This window comes from Lepisma saccharinum, chromosome 5, assembly GCF_977018435.1.
Source record: "Lepisma saccharinum chromosome 5, izLepSacc3.1, whole genome shotgun sequence".
In the NCBI taxonomy this organism is placed as follows: Eukaryota; Metazoa; Arthropoda; class Insecta; order Zygentoma; family Lepismatidae; genus Lepisma; species Lepisma saccharinum.
The window spans coordinates 67,278,486-67,302,178 of record NC_139233.1 but is presented as its reverse complement, the minus strand read 5'-3'; the positions used below and the strand labels follow the sequence as shown (position 1 = coordinate 67,302,178).

General features: G+C 38.5%; 1 protein-coding gene across 2 annotated transcripts in view; it reads right to left on the bottom strand.

Moving 5' to 3' along the window:
• Positions 1–23,693, bottom strand: part of LOC145987852 (uncharacterized) — a 291,669-nt gene that overhangs the window by 174,955 nt on the left and 93,021 nt on the right. The window lies entirely within an intron of this gene.

Below are 23,693 nucleotides of genomic sequence, written 5' to 3'. Positions count from 1 at the left end.
AGTTCGGGAAACTTGATGTGGTAATGGTTAGTTGGTCGTCTCTGAGCTTCCCAGCAAGAGCATCGAGGCTTGCCTGGAGGAACCTCAGAGAGTCGAGGAACCGAAGCTCGATGCTGCTGCTTGAGTCGGGGATCGGCACCCACTTGCTGACGCTAATATAACGCTCCTCGTTCTGTGCCAGAACATTGATTCTCGCATCGTCGTACCCTAGATGTGTGACCAAGTGATGGAAATCATATCCCGAGCCATTGTGAAAAAAGACCGGTATGAAGCGCGGGTCCCTGGCTCTCAAGTTACACCTGTTGCACCACGGGCCAATGTAGCTTCCGGTCCCATAATGGTCATGGTGGTGGACCTTTTTGTTATCGTCAGTGAAGACCGAGTTGCAAACAGGACAATTTAGAGCTATTTCGTGCTGATGCTTGTCTTCCGGAGACAGAGGCAGCATGGCCTTGGGGGCCAACAGCACCTTCGCTATCTTGATGGCTTCCTGTTGCATTCTCTTCAGGAAGTGTTTGACCGGGTCGCGACCGCGATACACATAGGGCTCGGAGGCAATATGGTCTCGCCACACCACAACATAGGAGTAACTCGAGGCCTCGTGGATTTGGAAAGGAATAGTAGAGGATGTTTCGGGGTTGGGCTCGCAGTTAGACAGAGGTTGAAGAAAAGCCTCGAAGTCTGCTACAATATAGGCAGGATGCTTCACCATAGCACTGTGCATGCGAAAGCACTCTACTGCACCAGGTTCGGGCAGGATAGTTCGTGCAGGCTTGTTGGTACCACAGTAGAGCATGTGGCGAGCTAGCTTCTCAGCAGCAATGTTGGGACCTCTGATGCGCCGGTAATCCCGCTGTTCTCGATTATAAAATGTAGACAAGCACCTGCGACACACCTCGACGTGGGTTTTGTCTTTGCTCTGTTGGCTTGAAACAAGCCGAGAGAGCGAGCGAATGAGGGTGTAGTGGTGATGGGTCTCGTTCTTGATGAGCAGGAGGTTGATTTCTCGTACCTTGTTGTTGTTGCTCACGTTGCTCACCCGGATGGGGTGGACCTCATTTTTGTTCTCGGTGAGACCGTAAACATTGATGGCTAATTGCAGGCCCAACAAGTCACGAGCACGAACCTCAAACTTGCGAATATGCGAGACTTCTACAGGGTAGGCAATCCCGGCCATTGCATCCTTCAGTTCCGACTCATACTGCGTGTAGTGGTTAACACGGTACGGGTGGTTTTTCCAGTGAACAGGGTGCAATGCTGCCAGCACCGACCAGAGGAAGCATTTGGTGTCTTTGTTCCGAATATTGAGAACAGCTTTTTTTGCTTTAACCTCGGATGGCAGGGAAATATAGCTAGACCCTGCCAGTGGCAGGAATTTGTTAAGTTTCAGACGAAGTTTGTGGGGCTCGCCACACAGCGAACCGCCCGAGCCTTCAGCCTGATGCTCCTCGTGCTTTGCCACAAGCTTCTCGACAAACTTGCCGTAGATGCTGTCGAGGTCAGTGACATCTGCCTGATGCAGTGTTTTTGCTTTTGTGGCATGGAAGAATTTATATATTTCATCAGACGGTTTCTTATACTTGCAGCATAGCACAGCATAGAATTTAGTGGAGTGTGTAGCCAATGCATCGTTGAGGATGGATATTATCTTAGCTCGCTCGCTCTCCAGAAAACTACGCACATCGCAGAAGCTGTCTGATGTTATGTTAAAATCTTCTAATAAATGCTCAAACGCAAATTGGTCTGCTTTCTTCGCCAGCTTGACGCGTTTGGCAGGTGGCGATGCATCGAGGGAGGTTACTTCTACCTTTCGCTTGGAAGGTTGCGGTAGAGATGTTCCAGTGCTCTTGCAAGTAAGCTGGTGTCGCTTGAAGTTGGCAATAGAAATATTTTTTCCACACTTAGAGCACAGTTTGGTCGCACATATTCGCTTTTCCGGCACACAAGTACGACAGTGCCTTTGAAAATGTTTACTTGACACAGCAGTTTGGCACGTAGGGCAATTTTTTACAGAACGCATAATGCAGAGATTTTTTGGGGGTATGTTATTTAATATCAAATGGTGTGCAATGCAAAATATAATTGTTCACTTTTTTTTTTTAACTATTAACTATTCTCTATGACCTTACTTGGGTTTTTTTTCGTCAAATTATATGCTTCTAGCCTCCTATACAATACAATATACGTACAATATTGTCAAAAGCGTCATATTTGAGCAAATCGCTTGTCACCTAAACACTACAGCTGACAGGTTGGTAAAATTTCACATCAAAGCAGATAATACGCCTCAGTCTTATTTATATATAATTTTACGGGTGTACAATATTGTCAAAAGCGTCATATTTGAGTAAGTCGCTTGTCACCTAAACACTACAGCTGACAGGTTGGTAAAATTTCACATCAAAGCAGATAATACGCCTCAGTCTTATTTATATATAATTTTACGGGTGTACAATATTGTCAAAAGCGTCATATTTGAGTAAGTCGCTTGTCACCTAAACACTACAGCTGACAGGTTGGTAAAATTTCACATCAAAGCAGATAATACGCCTCAGTCTTATTTATATATAATTTTACGGGCGTACAATATTGTCAAAAGCGTCAGTTTCCGTAGAGCTTTCTTTTTCCATCTTCCCTCTATACAGAATCGACAGCTTCCCGATTTTCATCACGTAGTTTCTTTTTCATTCAATAGATGGCAGAGGTTGTATGATCTTTCAAATCTATGACGCGTATGTTTGCGCTGCTCAAGTTTTTTATACTATTTCAAGTGTGTATTGTTTAGTAATTTCTCATGTAAACAAACCTTCATTTGTTACGTCTTGCAAACATGTTGCATAAAAATGTTGTAGAAGATTCTGCAATATGGATATTGTCACACATTCCTCTTATTTTATACTGTTGTAAATGGAAAAAATTATGTACGATAAAAAAAATGCAAAATATCCCGCAATTTTAATTCGATCCACCTCTGAATCGAATTTTTACATATTCTCACGCCGGCACATATGTTCTATTTTGCTTCTTTTACTTGCCTTGCTTAATTAACTCTCGCTAATTAGCATTTTTTTGGAAGAAGTCAACTAGAACAACATATGGCGGTATGAGAAATATGCAAATTAAAGAATATTTTAGTAATATAAGGGCCCTAGCAATTAGCTTTGTCGACTAAGAGTACTCTTTTAAACGTCTTGAGCTAAATCGTATTACTACGCGAGGACGTTTAAAATATTCGGGTGTTGAAAAAGTTTGACCTACTTTTTATTTCTATTGTTTGCTAATAGATGGCGCTAATAGTACCTCCTCTCTCTCCCCCCCCCCCTCTTCTCCTCTGCTGTATGACAAATAGCACAAACATAAAATTAAGATTTTGGAGAGCAAAACATAAAATTTGCATCCATCTGATGTCGAACTAGGAACTTTATCTTTCGGGGAGTCAACATTATTTTTTTACTCAGTCGTCATATAACATGAACACACACAAACATTCACATGTGCTTTTATTATTTTGTGTTCGGTAAGTACAAGTATATTCTTACATAAATTATTGTTTAATTTAATAAATTGTAAACTCGAAGCCTGCTATACTAACACTCCTGTGTTTCATTATACAGCTCACAGGTTGAATTGAAAGCGAATGTTGCGTGCATACAGAAATAACACAGAAAAAAAGCGGATGGAAGCAATTTAAAATCAGTGGAGCAAGGTTAGTATTACGAGAACGTAAAAACACGTGCTTTCATTGTTGTCCGAATTCGCGGCAAACGTGGAGAGGAGAGCAGAGAGGCGCGACAGATGCACGCTTGAACTCGCTGTGACCCTGCGCTTGGCAGTCATATTCTAACATTTACTAATTAAACAATGTAAAACTTTAATGAACGTAGAAAAATTGTACATGATAAAGTAGCACGTTACATTTTTAATATAACTAGTAAATAGGTGGAAATCATTGTGACGTTTGTTTGGCGTCTACCTTCTGCTTCCACACTGTGCGCCTGCACCCCAGAGCGCTGTGGGTGAAATTCGGGCTGACACCTGGCGGGAAAAGTAACAACCGTACTACAAGAGGACACAGCCTAAGTTGTACAATTAGGTACAAATTGTTGTACAATTATTTCCCCCAGTGTATTTTGTTTAATATTTTATTTCAAATTCACTGTCAGAAACTAGTGTTGCCAGTTCCTGGATGTAGGTTTACCTACTCTGTTGGTTGTCACTGTCAAGCTTCCAGTATTCGTACAGCATAAAAAGCCATAACCCCCCCCCCTCTCAAAATATATACATTGTATACGCCAAGATGCTCAATAGCCTAGCAACACATCATGAAAAAACATGCCAAGAGGACCCAGTGGGTTTATAAGTCAGTGCTGCCAATTCCTATTTGTAGGTTAGCTTAGCCAGTGAAAAATCATATAGTGGAATTTTCTTCGGATGGGTAGGCAGCACCGACGAGGCTCGAATTATTATTTGAGGCTCGAATCATCATTTGACGCTCGAATTATTATTTGAGGCTCGTCGGTGCTGCCACTATTTGTAGGTTAGCTTAGCCTGTGAAAGATCATATAGTAGAATTTTTGTAGAGTGGGTAGGCAAATGTAAAAAAGCCATAGACCCCCCTCATAAAAAACTACAGTAACACAGTGTTGCCAACTCTGTCCTCAAATACATCATAAGGCTACAGTGGGCCCACAGGCCAACTCTGTCTACGGCAGTTGCCAGACAGGTGCATGGGCCCCTTAGGTCCTTTGATTACAGTGAACCCAACTCTGTCATACGGCAGTGTTGCCAGACATAAAAAACTACAGTGGGCCCACAGGCCAACTCCTACGGCAGTGTTGCCAGATGTAAACAGGGCAGGACCCCTCAGGTCCTTTGATTACAGTGAACCCAACTGTCTACGGCAGTGTTGCCAGATGTAAACAGGGCAATAAACCCCCCTTATAAAAGGCTACAGTGGGCCCACAGTGTTGCCAACTCTGTCTACGGCAGTGTTGCCAGACATAAAAAGCTACAGTGGGCCCACAGTGTTGCCAACTCTGCCCTCAAATACATCATAAAAAACTTCAAAATAGTTGGTGAAATTTTCGTGGGGTGAGTTGGCAACACTGAGCCCCACATGATGATTCGAGCCCCAAATGAGGGCGTTGAACCCGGGCACTATACTACTTCCATATAGGCCTATGTTATAAATCAGTTGGTAATAATATTTCTATTCCGCAAATTTAGATAAGAGATCAATGTGCTGAACAATAACTGCGTCTCAGACAACTCATCGTAGTGAAAGGCTTTTGTCAAGTCGACAAGGGGGTTACCAATATATCCAGTGCACTTGCACCGGAATCCAATATTATTTCCGGATTCTTGATGTTTCTCCAAGGAGGATTCGCTGGTTTCTATTAAGAAGACCCACATGCTAGCAACAAACTAGGTTTATTGTCGTCATCCGTATCCAGGCAGTAACGTGGATTATATGATGAGTTGGTGTTTTAAGTCCACTTTATGCACAGTAAGGCAAATCGGGACTGGACCTACAGTTTAAAGTGGGATCCGAACCACTGTGTGCCTCCACCGGGACAACATATTATATATATATATATATATATATATATATATATATATATATAAACACACACACGCCGAGACATAGGAACTGCACAAGCGATCATTATATTGAGATTATTGAGGCTATTTCAGCCTTTTGTAATGTTCAGTGACAGAAAACCAATAAACATAGGGATTATGTCATCAACGCTGTCATTTTAATTATATCCGGAGAAGGCTAACTGGAGACAGTGTATTAAGAGTCGTGGTGTGGTATTCCCGACCCAAAGGGAACGGTTACTTGAGACTGGACTGTGCAATTACTGGGAATCGATATCTTTGTAGGATGGCACAAAAATTGTCTTGCAAGGAATTATTCTACATTTTTTTTTTAATACGTAGGGTCTATATACTCCATATAAATCATACAGTACATATATTTAAATACACAAACAGGGCATGGCCGACAGACTTTCATAGCGCTCAGAGGACATCAAGACGAATAAATTTTCTTAGTAACGTTTTGTTGGCCGCTGAAGCGTCACTTCAACGCTACGAACCCTCGAAAAATTACATTCTCTATCCTGTACGCACACTCCTCACTTAAAAATTCTGTATTAGGAAGGAAATTGCACTACTAAGCGAGGCAGTGCACTTTTATTCAGCCACACTGCAAATTTTCACGGTTGCCACTAACATAATTGTTTTTATGATTTACATATTTTCTCAGTTTATTTATTGCTCTTCAAATTTATATTTGATTTCATTATTTATAATTTAACCTTTTTGCACCCATTCGTTATAAACACAAACATCAATACGTCATCCAGGATTCGAACCTGGAACACCTGGGGTCGTATCGAGGTCGGTTATGGTCCGGAATACAGGTATTGGGTTACACTCGATCTGGTTTCGACCGAACCTTACTCTGCCGAGTTCTGTCCTGTTCTAACTACGGACGTTATGACGATATGATGTGTGATTTTGCATCAGGAAATCTCATTCCGTGTTCAAAGTTTGTTATCAGTACATTGCATGCGGAGATAGGCTAGTGGGGAGTGGACGTACAGTTTAAAATGGAATCCGAACCACAATGTGCCTCCGCCGGTATCGAACCCGGGACCTGATCATTAGGCGACAACGTAACCACTATGCCATCGGAGAGGCATTGCCTCAGCAAATTAGTCAGTGTGGTAGTAGAGCAAACTCAAAATGTCTAGAATGTGTCGAAATGGCTGACAAATGTTACAATGACAACTGGAGAGGCTTAATGAGATTTTGGAACATTTATATTTTTGTGGGCTAGTTAATGCTTTGAAATTCGCCTGTAATTTTAAACCACAGTTTCCTTCTCTTCCGATTGTTACAGTTCTTGATTCGTGTACATCATCTAATGGGTGACGTTCGTAAACCAATTCAATGAACCTTTTATTGTACACTATACGTAGCTACCTCAAGTGCAAGAAGTCGAGTATAAGGAGCGTATGTGGCAAGTCACTGTTCTTCTTCTCAATATGGTGGTCGGTACACGGCCATGTATGACAGAGTACCTTGGCTCCAATGTGACCACCCAAACGTATTTACATCGTACGTATTTGTGCGTCAATGTACGCCTGGTGTAAAAGTTGGGCCGAAACAGGATCCAATGTGACAATACTCTTAGAAGTTCATAGTTCACAGAGTGAAATGTTTCTCCATACTTTTCTTGTTGTTACGTTCCTTCTCCGCCTCATTCGGCTAATCGCAACGATGAAGATGAATGGTGAGGTGATTAGATTAATCTGATGAGGGGACACTCGAAACGTATCACTAATGACCAGGATCCCTAACCATCTTACACTCGGCCATCCGAGAGAGGGCCTCTTCGTGGCGGAGTTGTTAGAGCGTTGCGCTACGTAGTCAGTCAGAGAGGTCGCGGTCGCGAATTCGGTATGATATCTGACAATTCCTTAAACCAAACTTATTTTGGTATGCAATTCATTTAGATACAACGAGCGGATATCTACCTATTTATTTTTATAGATAAGTCGCAGTAGTTGTATTTGTACTATAACCAGCTCAAGAAAGTATGAACCCCCCTCTAGCAGAATTGCCTACACTTAAACCTAGCTCAACATGCCCATATGAGCTTTTTGCTCAAGTGTAGTACCCCCTCTAATCCAAGATTTTTGTAAAAAAGCCCTCATGGATTCCATGAGAAAGTATGACCCCCCTCAGATTGATGTGCCTATACTTACAAAAGGCACTTCTGTGAGATTGTTGTCCATAATTCTGTCAAAAATATGGCCCTCTTGATATTTTTTGATATCTTAAGTATAGTAACTGCTATAGTGCCCTAGCAGGTATAGATTTCAAAATTATTGTTAATATTGCATTTTTCAGAAAATTCTATTTATAAAAATCAGAGATTTACAGCTTAAATATTGTATATATCAGGAAAATTATAGAGACAAAAAATGTAGAGAATCATGCCTAGAATATGTCTACAAAATTTCAAGTCTCCAGCACTGATAGTTTTTGAAAAAATCTCAAATTCAAAAAATTATCGATTTTTTAACAAAACTTCTAAACAGCTTCTAGATTTCAAATATGCAACCCCCATGCTCCTATCTTGAAAAATAGGCAAGTTATTCAAGATCTAGAGAACAACAAGATATTTTGAAAAATTTATAGAGATCAAAAAGTTGCATCTTGAAATGCCCATGAGAAATCACCAAGCCCCATGTCTCTAGGATTCATGGTTCCAGAGATAGTCAAAATTATTGTTAATATTGCATTTTTCAGAAAATTCTATTTATAGAACAGACATAAATCAGAGATTTACAGCTTAAATATTGTAAATATCAGAAAAATTATAGAGACATAAAATGTAGAGAATCTCGAATAGAATATGCCTACAAAATTTCAAGTCTCTAGTACTGATAGTTTTTGAAAAAATCTCAAATTAAAAAAAATATCGATTTTTTAACAAAACTTCTAAACAGCCTCTAGATTTCAAATAAACAACTCCTATGCTCCTATCTTGAAAAATAGGCAAGTTATTCAAGATCTAGACAACAACAAGATATTTTGAAAAATTTATAGAGATCAAAAAGTTGCATCTTGAAATGCCCAGGCCAAAGCAACAAACCCCATGTCTCTAGCATTCATGGTTCCAGAGATAATCAAAATCCAAAAAATTATCGATTTTTCAAAATTTGAGTATGTTGCTCTGGGGGCCATGCAGAATCACCCCCATAAATATAATTGGCCTAGGAAAAAAAATTGTGAAAATTGCAAAAATAAAATAATCGATTTTTTCAAAATTTCAGTATGTTGCTCTGGGGGCCATGCAGAGTCACCCCCATAAATATAATTATCCTAGAATCAAAATTAGTGACAGAATAGAGAAACAAAAATTATAATAGGGCTTGGATATAGCTACCAGCTATTATATTTTTATTTTGAACACAGTACTTAAAACTAAGCCAAGATGCACCCCCACCCACCCCCACCCCCACCCACTCCCACCCACCCCTACCTACCCACCCCCACCCCCCATCCACCCCTACCCACATCCCCACCCACCCACATCCATACATATTTACTTCCCAGTCCAGTTCTATTGCATCATGTTGTGCAATATTGATTAAATGCTTATGACATAATGTGCTGATGTGGTGTTTCCTGATTGGTTTAAATAAGCAGAGTTCCTATTGGCTCTGTAAATCTATATAAGCCAGGGCACAGTGCAGATTCTTCACCATTGCTGGATCGGCAGTGGAACCCACAAGTGGGGGGCAGAACCTGAACAGGCTCCACCAAAGTATAGGAGATTTGAAGCATATAATTTGGCGGAATAACCCAAGTAAGGTCATAGAAACAATATATACTGATACAATAAAAGCCAATTTTTGGCAGGGGGAGGGGGGGAAGAGGGGGGGAAGCCCAAAGTGGTTCCTAAATACAAAATCTCAAGAACTAATTGACATAGAGCTATGCAGTTTTTTTGTCTGTACTGAACCCAACTGATATTTTTTATTAAGCATAGAATTTTGATCATAGAAACAATATACACTGATGCAGTAAAAGCCAATTTTTGGCAGGGGGGTCAAAGTGGTTCCTAAATACAAAATCTCAAGAACTAATTGACATAGAGCTATGCAGTTTTTTCGTCTGCACTGAACCCAACTGATTAAGTATAGAATTTAGATTTGAATCCCAAGAAATTTTATATAAATACCAAAGCCAAAAACATTAACACACATACACACACACACACACACAAAATATACAAGGCACACAGCTGAACCCAACTGATATTTTTATCCAGCATAGAGTTTTGAATTGAAGCCCAGGAAATATGCAAACATATTTTGAAAGAAGAAATATTGCAAGATATATAAAATCAGACCACCTGTTGGATTGTTTTAGGGAAAAAATTTGAAAATCTAACAGAGTATGATTTTTTTAAAGTGCAAAATGAAACAGAAGCAAGATGGGTACTTGACAGTGATGTTGGGTTTGGGTATGTGAGCATAGAATTGGGTTCTGAATATGATGATTTTGAATCCAATACATACTGGCATAGAATTGATGCATACCTGTTGCATTGTTATTGGGGAAAATATGTTGCTTTTTTTACAAAAAGTACTTCAAGTTTAGAAAAATTTAGGTTTTACAAATTTTTCCATGATCATAGAATTTATACAAACAGCAGGTGGCCTGTTGATGACATATCATGGGACACAACAATTTCCATACTTGATGAGGCAGGAAAATTGGATGTAAATTCTGGTTTATATTTTAATGAGTTGATTATGTACCTGCTTAAAAACAATATCAATTCTGGCTCATTCAATACAAGATGGACTTAAATAATTACACAAAATATTTTTTTTGTAGATGGAACCTCCACCAGATTATAAGTTAAGTTCTTGGATTCTGTCACACACAATTAATATCACAAGTACTATTACAAGGCACGCACTGCATAAAATCATAATTCCAAGCGATGGCATGGAGTAATTATTTTTTAAGTGAAGCCATTCTACAAGCGGGTCTATCTCAGCTTTTGCATGATATATTTGAGCAAGAGGTGATGTGTTTATAATATTTGTTGGTATAGAGGTTTGTTCTGAGTACAATTATGAACAGCTCTGCTGCATGTTGTGATGATGAATATCTAGTCCCTAAACTTAACAGAGCTGTGCAGTGATGTTGTTATTGGGAACAGGATTCAAATCCTACACAGATTTATGGATAGGAGTGATTGCCATGAAATTATATCTAGATCCCTGTGCAATAATGCTGTTATTGGGAACAGGATTCAAATCCTACACAGATACAGATTCTTGCTGAGCCTAATAGGTGATTGTCTGCTGTTATTAGGTACAAAATTCAATTACACAGACACAGATATAATATCTAGATGCATACAGAATCTATAAATCTATACTCAATATCCCTATACCTGACAGCTGTGCGGTGATGCTGTTATTGGGAACAAGATTCAAATCCCACACAGAAACAGATTTTTGCTGGGCTTAGAACTATTATGGATAGGTGATTGCCATGAAATAATATCCCTATACCTGACAGAGCTGTGCAGTGATGCTGTTATTGGGAACAATTTTAACAGAGCTGTGGTTTCCATACTCATTATCCCTATACCTGACAGAGCTGTGCAGTGATGCTGTTATTGGAACAGGATTCAAACTTGCTAAACTTAGAACTATGCCATGAACAAAACTGTGCGGTGATATAATTATTGGGAACAAGCTTCAAATCCCTGCACAATGCTGAGCTTAGAGTAAAGATAGCAGTGATATAATTATTGGGAACAGGATTCAAATTATGGATAGGTGATTACCATGAAGATACTCAATATTTTTGTTATTAGGTATAAATATTATTTCATTCAATTCTTCACCTCCATATCTATAACATCTCTGTGTAATTCCATAACAGTTCCATGATCAGCTCACAAATAAATCTCATCTAACAGTTCCATGCTCAGCTCTGTGTCTGTGTGAGGCAAGCACAGCTCTGTTAGAGATGGGGATTAAAAATTATTTCATTCTTCACAAATAAATCTCATCTAACAGTTCCATGCTCAGCTCTGTCTGTGTGGGGATTTGTGCCTAATAACATCAAAAACAACACAGCTCTGTTAGTTCAATTCTTCACATCCATATCCATAACATCTCTGTGTAATTCCATAACAGTTCTATGCTCAGCTCTGTGTCTATGTAGAGCAGATAGGGATATTAAATAAATTTAAAAATTATTTTATTCTTCACAAACAAATCTCTTCTAACAATTCCATAGCAGTTCCATGCTCAGCTTGTATCTGTGTGGGATTTGTACAGCAACATTAGAGACAGAGTAGATGGGTATAAATATTCAATTCTTCACCTCCATATCCATAATAGCTCTGTGTTTATAATCTAACAATTCCCATAACAGTTTCATGCTCAGCAAGGCTCTGTGTCTGTGTAGTTTCATAACAGTTCCTGTGTGGGATTTGTACAGAGCACAGCTCTGAGATAGGGACTAACAGTTAGGGTATAATTAATTCTTCACATCTAACAACTATAACAATTCCTCCTATCTATTGAGTGTCTAGATGTTATTTCATCCCTATGCCATGACAGTTTCAACTCTGTATTTGTGTGGGATTTAAAGCTTGTCCAATTCTTCACATCTCCCAATGTGTGGCATGAAATTGTGTTTTTTGCCAAAAAAAATCTCAGCATGGCCCTGTGTCTGTGTGAGATTTGAGGCCTGTTCCCGGTATAGGTAGATTTGAAATAGAATCTGTGCCTCCCGGCTTGAGAAGAAAGGGACTATGCATATTGTTTTGAGGTGGGATCTGAATCTCAGCAAATCACAGCGGGGCTGTGTCAGGGATCATAATTGATAGGATATTCAGAACAAACCCCCCTATAAGATATGATAACTTTCAAGCTCTGCTGTTACAAACACTTCCCTGTATACATACTGGGCTATCACTATAATAATATTTGCCACATGTTCTGTGATCTTGTAATAATTATTCCTGTCGGTGATAAAAACATTGTTCAATTCTAACTAGTTCAATTCTTCACAATTCCATAACAGTTCCATGCTCAGCTAGCAGATAGGGTTATTAAGTATAAATTTAAAAATTATTTTATTCTTCACAAACAAATCTCTTCTAACAATTCCATAACAGTTCCATACTCAGCTCTGTGTCTGTGTGAGGCAAGCACAGCTCTGTTAATAAATTTCATTCTTTCCAATTGTATAATTGAGCATAGCAAAAAATCTCAGCATGGCCCTGTGTCTGTGTTTGAGGCCTGTTCCCGGTATAGGTAGGTACAAATCTGGCAATCACATAGGATCTGTGCCTCCCGGCTTGAGATATGCACATTGTTTTGAAACCTTACTGGGTGGGATCTGAATCTCAGCAATTTGGATGTGTTTCTGTATTTTTCAAGCTCTGCTGTTACAAACACTTCCCTGTATACATACTCTGCAACATATGGGCCATCACTATAATAATATTTGCCACATGTTCTGTGATCTGTAATCTTGTAATAATTATTCCTATCGGTGATACAAATATTGTCACAAATTTCCTGTCTTGAGGAAATATCAACAAGGCTTATTCTTCACAAACAAATCTCATCTAACAATTCCATGCTCAGCTCTGTGTCTGTGCGAGGAGGATTTGTACCTAATAACATCAGTACAGCACAGCAGCTCTGTTAGAGATAGGGATGATTTAATTATATTATTATTGAAACATCTAGAAATTATTCTTCACAAACAAATCTCATCTAACAATTCCATGCTCAGCTCTGTGTCTGTGCAAGGATTTGTACCTAATAACATCAGTACAGCACAGCTGCTCTGTTAGAGACAGAGCAAATAGGTATAAATATTATTTTATTTATTTCTTCATAACAGCTCTGTGTCTGTGTGAGGCAAGCACAGCTCTGTTAGAGATAGGGATATTGAGTATTGAAACATCTAGAAATTATTTCATTCTTCACAAACAAATCTCATCTAACAATTCCATGCTTAGCTCTGTGTCTGTGTGGGGATTTGTACCTAATAACATCAAAACAACACAGCTCTGTTAGTTCAATTCTTCACAATTCCATAACAGTTCCATGCTCAGCTCTGTGTCTATGTAGAGCAAAACTGTTAGAGATAGGGATATTAAGTATAAATTTAAAAATTATTTCATTCTTCACAAACAAATCTCATCTAACAATTCCATAACAGTTCCATACTCAGCTCTGTGTCTGTGTGAGGCAAGCACAGCTCTGTTAAATATAGGAATATTAAGTATAGATCTAAATTTCATTCTTCACAAACAAATCTCATCTAACAATTCCATAACAGTTCCATACTCAGCTCTGTGTCTGTGTGGGATTTGTACAGCAACATAGCTTTGTTAGAGACAGAGTAGATGGGTATAAATATTATTTTATTCAATTCTTCACCTCCATATCCATAACAGCTCTGTGAAATTTATTCTTTACATCTAAAAATTCCCTTAACAGTTTCATGCTTAGCAAAGCTCTGTGTCTGTGTAGATAGGGATATTAATATTTTATTTCTTCATAACAGTTCCTGTGTCTGAGTGGGATTTGTACAGAGCACAGCTCTGAGATAGTGACTAACAGTTAGGGTATAATTAATTCTTCACATCTATTGAGTGTCTAGATGTTATTTCATCCCTATGCCATGACAGTTTCAACTCTGTATTTGTATGGAATTTAAAACTTGTCTGAAAAGTGGCAATCAATGCCCATTGTTTCTATATAAACGTTTCAACATATGTTCAATATACGTTGAAACATTTATATAGAAACAATAGGCATTGATTGCCACTTTTCAGACAAGTTTTAAATTCCATACAAATACAGAGTTGAAACTGTCATGGCATAGGGATGAAATAACATCTAGACACTCAATAGATGTGAAGAATTAATTATACCCTAACTGTTAGTCCCTATCTCAGAGCTGTGCTCTGTACAAATCCCACACAGACACAGGAACTGTTATGAAGAAATAAAATATTAATATCCCTATCTACACAGACACAGAGCTTTGCTAAGCATGAAACTGTTAAGGAAATTTTTAGATGTAAAGAATAAATTTCACAGAGCTGTTATGGATATGGAGGTGAAGAATTGAATAAAATAATATTTATACCCATCTACTCTGTCTCTAACAAAGCTATGTTGCTGTACAAATCCCACACAGACACAGAGCTGAGTATGGAACTGTTATGGAATTGTTAGATGAGATTTGTTTGTGAAGAATGAAATTTAGTTCTATACTTAATATTCCTATATTTAACAGAGCTGTGCTTGCCTCACACAGACACAGAGCTGAGCATGGAACTGTTATGGAATTGTTAGATGAGATTTGTTTGTGAAGAATGAAATTTAAATCTATACTTAATATTCCTATCATGTAACAGAGATGTGCTTGCCTCACACAGACACAGAGCTGAGCATGGAACTGTTATGGAATTGTTAGATGAGATTTGTTTGTGAAGAATGAAATAATTTTTAAATTTATACTTAATATCCCTATCTCTAACAGTTTTGCTCTACATAGACACAGAGCTGAGCATGGAAGTGTTACAGAATTGAACTAACAGAGCTGTGTTGTTTTGATGTTAATAGGTACAAATCCCCACACAGACACAGAGCTGAGCATGGAATTGTTAGATGAGATTTGTTTGTGAAGAATGAAATAATTTCTAGATGTTTCAATACTCAATATCCCTATCTCTAACAGAGCTGTGCTTGCCTCACACAGACACAGAGCTGTTATGAAGAAATAAATAAAATAATATTTATACCTATTTGCTCTGTCTCTAACAGAGAAGCTGTGCTGTACTGATGTTATTAGGTACAAATCCTTGCACAGACACAGAGCTGAGCATGGAATTGTTAGATGAGATTTGTTTGTGAAGAATAATTTCTAGATGTTTCAATAATAATATAATTAAATCATCCTTATCTCTAACAGAGCTGCTGTGCTGTACTGATGTTATTAGGTGCAAATCCTCCTCGCACAGACACAGAGCTGAGCATGGAATTGTTAGATGAGATTTGTTTGTGAAGAATAAGCCTTGTTGATATTTCCTCAAGACAGGAAATTTGTGACAATGTTTGTACCACCGACAGGAATAATTATTACAAGATTACAGATCACAGAACATGTGGCAAATATTATTATAGTGATGGCCCATATGTTGCAGAGTATGTATACAGGGAAGTGTTTGTAACAGCAGAGCTTGAAAAATACAGAAACACATCCAAATTGCTGAGATTCAGATCCCACCCAGTAAGGTTTCAAAACAATGTGCATATCTCAAGCCGGGAGGCACAGATCCTATGTGATTGCCAGATTTGTACCTACCTATACCGGGAACAGGCCTCAAACACAGACACAGGGCCATGCTGAGATTTTTTGCTATGCTCAATTATACAATTGGAAAGAATGAAATTTATTAACAGAGCTGTGCTTGCCTCACACAGACACAGAGCTGAGTATGGAACTGTTATGGAATTGTTAGAAGAGATTTGTTTGTGAAGAATAAAATAATTTTTAAATTTATACTTAATAACCCTATCTGCTAGCTGAGCATGGAACTGTTATGGAATTGTGAAGAATTGAACTAGTTAGAATTGAACAATGTTTTTATCACCGACAGGAATAATTATTACAAGATCACAGAACATGTGGCAAATATTATTATAGTGATAGCCCAGTATGTATACAGGGAAGTGTTTGTAACAGCAGAGCTTGAAAGTTATCATATCTTATAGGGGGGTTTGTTCTGAATATCCTATCAATTATGATCCCTGACACAGCCCCGCTGTGATTTGCTGAGATTCAGATCCCACCTCAAAACAATATGCATAGTCCCTTTCTTCTCAAGCCGGGAGGCACAGATTCTATTTCAAATCTACCTATACCGGGAACAGGCCTCAAATCTCACACAGACACAGGGCCATGCTGAGATTTTTTTTGGCAAAAAACACAATTTCATGCCACACATTGGGAGATGTGAAGAATTGGACAAGCTTTAAATCCCACACAAATACAGAGTTGAAACTGTCATGGCATAGGGATGAAATAACATCTAGACACTCAATAGATAGGAGGAATTGTTATAGTTGTTAGATGTGAAGAATTAATTATACCCTAACTGTTAGTCCCTATCTCAGAGCTGTGCTCTGTACAAATCCCACACAGGAACTGTTATGAAACTACACAGACACAGAGCCTTGCTGAGCATGAAACTGTTATGGGAATTGTTAGATTATAAACACAGAGCTATTATGGATATGGAGGTGAAGAATTGAATATTTATACCCATCTACTCTGTCTCTAATGTTGCTGTACAAATCCCACACAGATACAAGCTGAGCATGGAACTGCTATGGAATTGTTAGAAGAGATTTGTTTGTGAAGAATAAAATAATTTTTAAATTTATTTAATATCCCTATCTGCTCTACATAGACACAGAGCTGAGCATAGAACTGTTATGGAATTACACAGAGATGTTATGGATATGGATGTGAAGAATTGAACTAACAGAGCTGTGTTGTTTTTGATGTTATTAGGCACAAATCCCCACACAGACAGAGCTGAGCATGGAACTGTTAGATGAGATTTATTTGTGAAGAATGAAATAATTTTTAATCCCCATCTCTAACAGAGCTGTGCTTGCCTCACACAGACACAGAGCTGAGCATGGAACTGTTATGGAACTGTTAGATGAGATTTATTTGTGAGCTGATCATGGAACTGTTATGGAATTACACAGAGATGTTATAGATATGGAGGTGAAGAATTGAATGAAATAATATTTATACCTAATAACAAAAATATTGAGTATCTTCATGGTAATCACCTATCCATAATTTGAATCCTGTTCCCAATAATTATATCACTGCTATCTTTACTCTAAGCTCAGCATTGTGCAGGGATTTGAAGCTTGTTCCCAATAATTATATCACCGCACAGTTTTGTTCATGGCATAGTTCTAAGTTTAGCAAGTTTGAATCCTGTTCCAATAACAGCATCACTGCACAGCTCTGTCAGGTATAGGGATAATGAGTATGGAAACCACAGCTCTGTTAAAATTGTTCCCAATAACAGCATCACTGCACAGCTCTGTCAGGTATAGGGATATTATTTCATGGCAATCACCTATCCATAATAGTTCTAAGCCCAGCAAAAATCTGTTTCTGTGTGGGATTTGAATCTTGTTCCCAATAACAGCATCACCGCACAGCTGTCAGGTATAGGGATATTGAGTATAGATTTATAGATTCTGTATGCATCTAGATATTATATCTGTGTCTGTGTAATTGAATTTTGTACCTAATAACAGCAGACAATCACCTATTAGGCTCAGCAAGAATCTGTATCTGTGTAGGATTTGAATCCTGTTCCCAATAACAGCATTATTGCACAGGGATCTAGATATAATTTCATGGCAATCACTCCTATCCATAAATCTGTGTAGGATTTGAATCCTGTTCCCAATAACAACATCACTGCACAGCTCTGTTAAGTTTAGGGACTAGATATTCATCATCACAACATGCAGCAGAGCTGTTCATAATTGTACTCAGAACAAACCTCTATACCAACAAATATTATAAACACATCACCTCTTGCTCAAATATATCATGCAAAAGCTGAGATAGAATAGCTTCACTTTTATGAACTTCCAGACAGTTTGGATTCTGTTTCAAATTTCAGGAACCTGAAACACATAAGCTTTGGGAGTTTTGTTTGCAACCCGTACAATATTATTTTTCCTACATTTGTTGCACAGTCCCGAATTGTTGAAGCTCCAATTGCAATAAGTACGTGGAAAAATAATTACTCCATGCCATCGCTTGGAATTATAATTTTATGCAGTGCGTGCCTTGTGATATTAATTGTATTAGAATAGGTGTGACAGAATCCATAGACTTAACTTATAATCTGGTGGAGGTTCCATCTACAAAAAAAATATTTTGTGTAATTATTTAAGTCCATCTTGTATTGAATGAGCCAGAATTGATATTGTTTTTAAGCAGGTACATAATCAACTCATTAAAATATAAACCAGAATTTACATCCAATTTTCCTGCCTCATCAAGTATGGAAATTGTTGTGTCCCATGATATGTCATCAACAGGCCACCTGCTGTTTGTATAAATTCTATGATCATGGAAAAATTTGTAAAACCTAAATTTTTCTAAACTTGAAGTACTTTTTGTAAAAAAAGCAACATATTTTCCCCAATAACAATGCAACAGGTATGCATCAATTCTATGCCAGTATGTATTGGATTCAAAATCATCATATTCAGAACCCAATTCTATGCTCACATACCCAAACCCAACATCACTGTTAAGTACCCATCTTGCCTCTGTTTCATTTTGCACTTTAAAAAAATCATACTCTGTTAGATTTTCAAATTTTTCCCTAAAACAATCCAACAGGTGGTCTGATTTTATATATCTTGCAATGTTTCTTCTTTCAAAATATGTTTGCATATTTCCTGGGCTTCAATTCAAAACTCTATGCTGGATAAAAATATCAGTTGGGTTCAGCTGTGTGCCTTGTATATTTTGTGTGTGTGTTAATATTTTTGGCTTTGGTATTTATATAAAATTTCTTGGGATTCAAATCTAAATTCTATACTTAATCAGTTGGGTTCAGTGCAGACAAAAAAACTGCATAGCTCTATGTCAATTAGTTCTTGAGATTTTGTATTTAGGAACCACTTTGACCCCCCTGCCAAAAATTGGCTTTTACTGCATCAGTGTATATTGTTTCTATGATCAAAATTCTATGCTTAATAAAAAATATCAGTTGGGTTCAGTACAGACAAAAAAACTGCATAGCTCTATGTCAATTAGTTCTTGAGATTTTGTATTTAGGAACCACTTTGGGCTTCCCCCCCTCCCCCCTGCCAAAAATTGGCTTTTATTGTATCAGTATATATTGTTTCTATGACCTTACTTGGGTTATTCCGCCAAATTATATGCTTCAATTCTCCTATACTTTGGTGGAGCCTGTTCAGGTTCTGCCCCCCACTTGTGGGTTCCACTGCCGATCCAGCAATGGTGAAGAATCTGCACTGTGCCCTGGCTTATATAGTTTTGTCGGACCAATCAAAACCTTGCTTTCAAAATTTCTGTTTATTAATTGTCCAATCTTGTTTATTCTTGTCCTGTCTTGTTGAATTTTGTTTGGACTGGTTCTAACCTGTAATATTGTGTCCTGTCTTGTTGAATCTTGTTTATTCTTGTCCTGTCTTGTTGAATTTTGTTTGGACTGGTCCTAACCTGTAATATTGTGTTCTGTCTTGTTGAATTTTGTTTGGACTGGTTCTAACCTGTAATATTGTGTCCTGTCTTGTTGAATTTTGTTTGGACTGGTTCTAACCTGTAATATTGTGTCCTGTCTTGTTGAATCTTGTTTATTCTTGTCCTGAATTGTTGAATTTTGTTTGGACTGGTCCTAACCTGTAATATTGTGTTCTGTCTTGTTGAATTTTGTTTGGACTGGTTCTAACCTGTAATATTGTGCCCTGTCTTGTTGAATTTTGTTTGGACTGGTTCTAACCTGTAATATTGTGTCCTGTCTTGTTGAATCTTGTCTATTCTTGTCCTGTCTTGTTGAATTTTGTTTGGACTGGTCCTAACCTGTAATATTGTGTTCTGTCTTGTTGAATCTTGTTTATTCTTGTCCTGAATTGTTGAATCTTGTTTATTCTTGTCCTGAATTGTTGAATTTTGTCTATTCTTGTCCTGTCTTGTTGAATTTTGTTTGGACTGGTTCTAACCTGTAATATTGTATCCTGTCTTGTTGAATTTTGTTTATTCTTGTCCTGTCTTGTTGAATCTTGTCTATTCTTGTCCTGTCTTGTTGAGTTTTGTTTGGACTGGTTCTAACCTGTAATATTGTGTCCTGTCTTGTTGAATCTTGTTTATTCTTGTCCTGAATTGTTGAATCTTGTTTATTCTTGTCCTGAATTGTTGAATTTTGTTTGGACTGGTTCTAATCTGTAATATTGTGTCCTGTCTTGTTGAATTTTGTTTATTCTTGTCCTGAATTGTTGAATCTTGTTTATTCTTGTCCTGAATTGTTGAATTTTGTCTATTCTTGTCCTGTCTTGTTGAATTTTGTTTGGACTGGTTCTAACCTGTAATATTGTGTCCTGTCTTGTTGAATCTTGTCTATTCTTGTCCTGTCTTGTTGAATTTTGTTTGGACTGGTCCTAACCTGTAATATTGTGTTCTGTCTTGTTGAATCTTGTTTATTCTTGTCCTGAATTGTTGAATCTTGTTTATTCTTGTCCTGAATTGTTGAATTTTGTCTATTCTTGTCCTGTCTTGTTGAATTTTGTTTGGACTGGTTCTAACCTGTAATATTGTGTCCTGTCTTGTTGAATTTTGTTTATTCTTGTCCTGTCTTGTTGAATCTTGTTTGGACTGGTTCTAACCTGTAATATTGTGTTCTGTCTTGTTGAATTTTGTTTATTCTTGTCCTGTCTTGTTGAATCTTGTTTATTCTTGTCCTGTCTTGTTGAATTTTGTTTGGACTGGTCCTAGCCTGTAATATTGTGTCCTGTCTTGTTGAATTTTGTTTATTCTAATTTGATGTGTGGGTGTGGGTGGGTATGGGATTTTGGCTTAATTTCAGGTGTGGTCAAAAAAAATATCAAGAGGGGCATATTTTTGACAAGTTTATGGACAGCAATCTCACAGAAGTGCCTTTTGTAAGTATAGGCACATCAATCTGAGGGGGGTCATACTTTCTCATGGAATCCATGAGGGCATTTTTTACAAAATTCTTGGATTAGAGGGGGTTCCACACTTGAGCAAAAAGCTCATATGGGCATGTTGAGCTAGGTTTAAGTGTAGGCAATTCTGCTAGAGGGGGGTTCATACTTTCTTGAGCTGGTTATAGTACAAATACAACTACTAGTCGCATATTTTGAATTTAGTAGTTGCAAAATTAATCCATTGGCGCCGATTGTAAACATGTGCTGCACGGTTGCCTATACTGAGAACAAAATTATCTCATTCGAGGGTCCGTAGCGTGGAAACGAAGCGTCGAACACTCTCGTCTCGATACCACCCCAAATACCCAGGCTGGGACTGATGCTTGATTATGCTTCCTCCTTTCCGTATTTCACCATTCTTCCTCGTCGCCGAGATGTAGAAAAGTAGCGTAAAACAATCCAACACAATACGATGCACCGCCCCCCGTGGCGGAGTGGTTAGCACATCGCGCTACGACGCCAGGGGTACCGGGCTCGAATCTGGGCCTTGGCGTGGATGTTTGTGAGTGTCCATTTATCAATTTCATCACACATCCCCATCTTCGCAAATTAGCCAAAAGTGGCACAAAAAGCGAAGTGAAATAAAGCAAATCAATCAATCAATACGATCCAATATCTCTCCAGTACGCTATATACCAGCTTCCGGACCGGTGGTACGTATAGCGCACTTAGGTTCAACTCGAGCGCCCTTCAATTTCAATAACCCAAACTACTGCTGATTTACGACGAAGAGGACATACGGTGGGCTAACTACGAAAATATACGTAATCTCGTTCTTGGGGACAGGAAAGTTTCAAGACAAATTTCACTTGAAAAAAAAAGTAAAAAAAAAATCCTCCAGTTCGAAAGAGTACTTTGCGACAAATGGTGGCATAACGGATGGATCGATCTTAACCCCCTCTGCCGAGAAACTCCGGAGTCGCACCAGCCGCGAGAGTCGAAGCCCATTAAACTGATCTCTCCACTTTCGGCATAGAAAAAGGAACCGGCGGGGCAAGAAGGGGGGAAGGGGGGCGAGGCTCAAAGCCGTGAGGAAAATGTGTTTCCATTCCAAGTGACATAGTTCCACAGAAACTTCAACCATTCTGGTGGTTCTTGGAGAGAGAGAGGCGCATGGGAGGGGAGGTTAGTTTCCTTAAGGGGGGTAACGTTCGGCGAATAAGAGGGGGGATTTCCCTTGCAAATTTACTCCGGTATTACGAATGTGAGCCAATTTGGCGGTCTCTCTTAGTTTTTTTTGCTCCCGCAAAAGACGCCATTTGTAATTCTGTTTTACAACCGGAGCGAACAACATGCAAGACGTTTTCCCTTGCAGCGAAAATGAACTGGTATAAACATTACCGATTAGCTCCGAGTGAGTTGGCAAGCCTGATTTATCCTCCGAGGACCAAACGGGCTCATTTTCTGCCTCGTTTCGTTTCATTCCTGCGCGAATTATTTGCCACGGCTTCCATCATCAGGTTCTCGAACAGGTGTTGCCACGTTCTGGCAACAATGAAATTTCTATTACTAGTTCTGACTTGATTATATGATTACCTCATCCTCTTTACATTTCCTGGTCCTGGAAGAATTTTAAATGGATATCTTGCTGGCTAGAGACGTCAAAGGAACAGGAGATTTATTACGGGAATTTACCATGTCACTGTTCGAAATGCACAGTCTCAGCGCCGTGACCATACTCTGTTCCGGGAATCTCTGGAGCAAGCGGCAACCAATGAATGCATGGAGGGGAAAACGTGGCTGCAGCTACCAGCCGTTTGCAGCAGCACTCACTTTCTCCCCTTCTCTACCGTTATGCGTGAACTTGTTCCACAGATTCCCGACACAGAGTATAAAACATTGGAAGCTCAGGTGCGTGTCATGATTCCTACGCCCCCCTACCTCCCAGCATTACCCCAGCCATAGAATTTTTTGCGCTCTGAAGACAGTATTATGAATTCCATGCAAAAACGTACTTATGATGGCTAAATCCCTGTTTGGGTTAAGAAAATATACTAAAACTCGGAAAATTCACATTGTGTGGTTGGGGTTTATTGAAAAAGGTGTGCATGTTACATCACAACAAGTAATGAATGTGTATTTAACACGTATCGAACAATCAAGATTCAGATAACGATGGTAAATTTAGCTTAAAATAATTATTTCCAAAAGCTAAGATTTTCCCTTGCATGTTTTGTCATCAGCAAACTGCTTCACAACGTATTCAACGTTTAGCCATTCCGTTCGCCTGTGTTCAATGTTCAAAACCGATATTTTGTTAATATTTGCTGAGAAGTAATGCTACTCTCCAGAGACCACAGT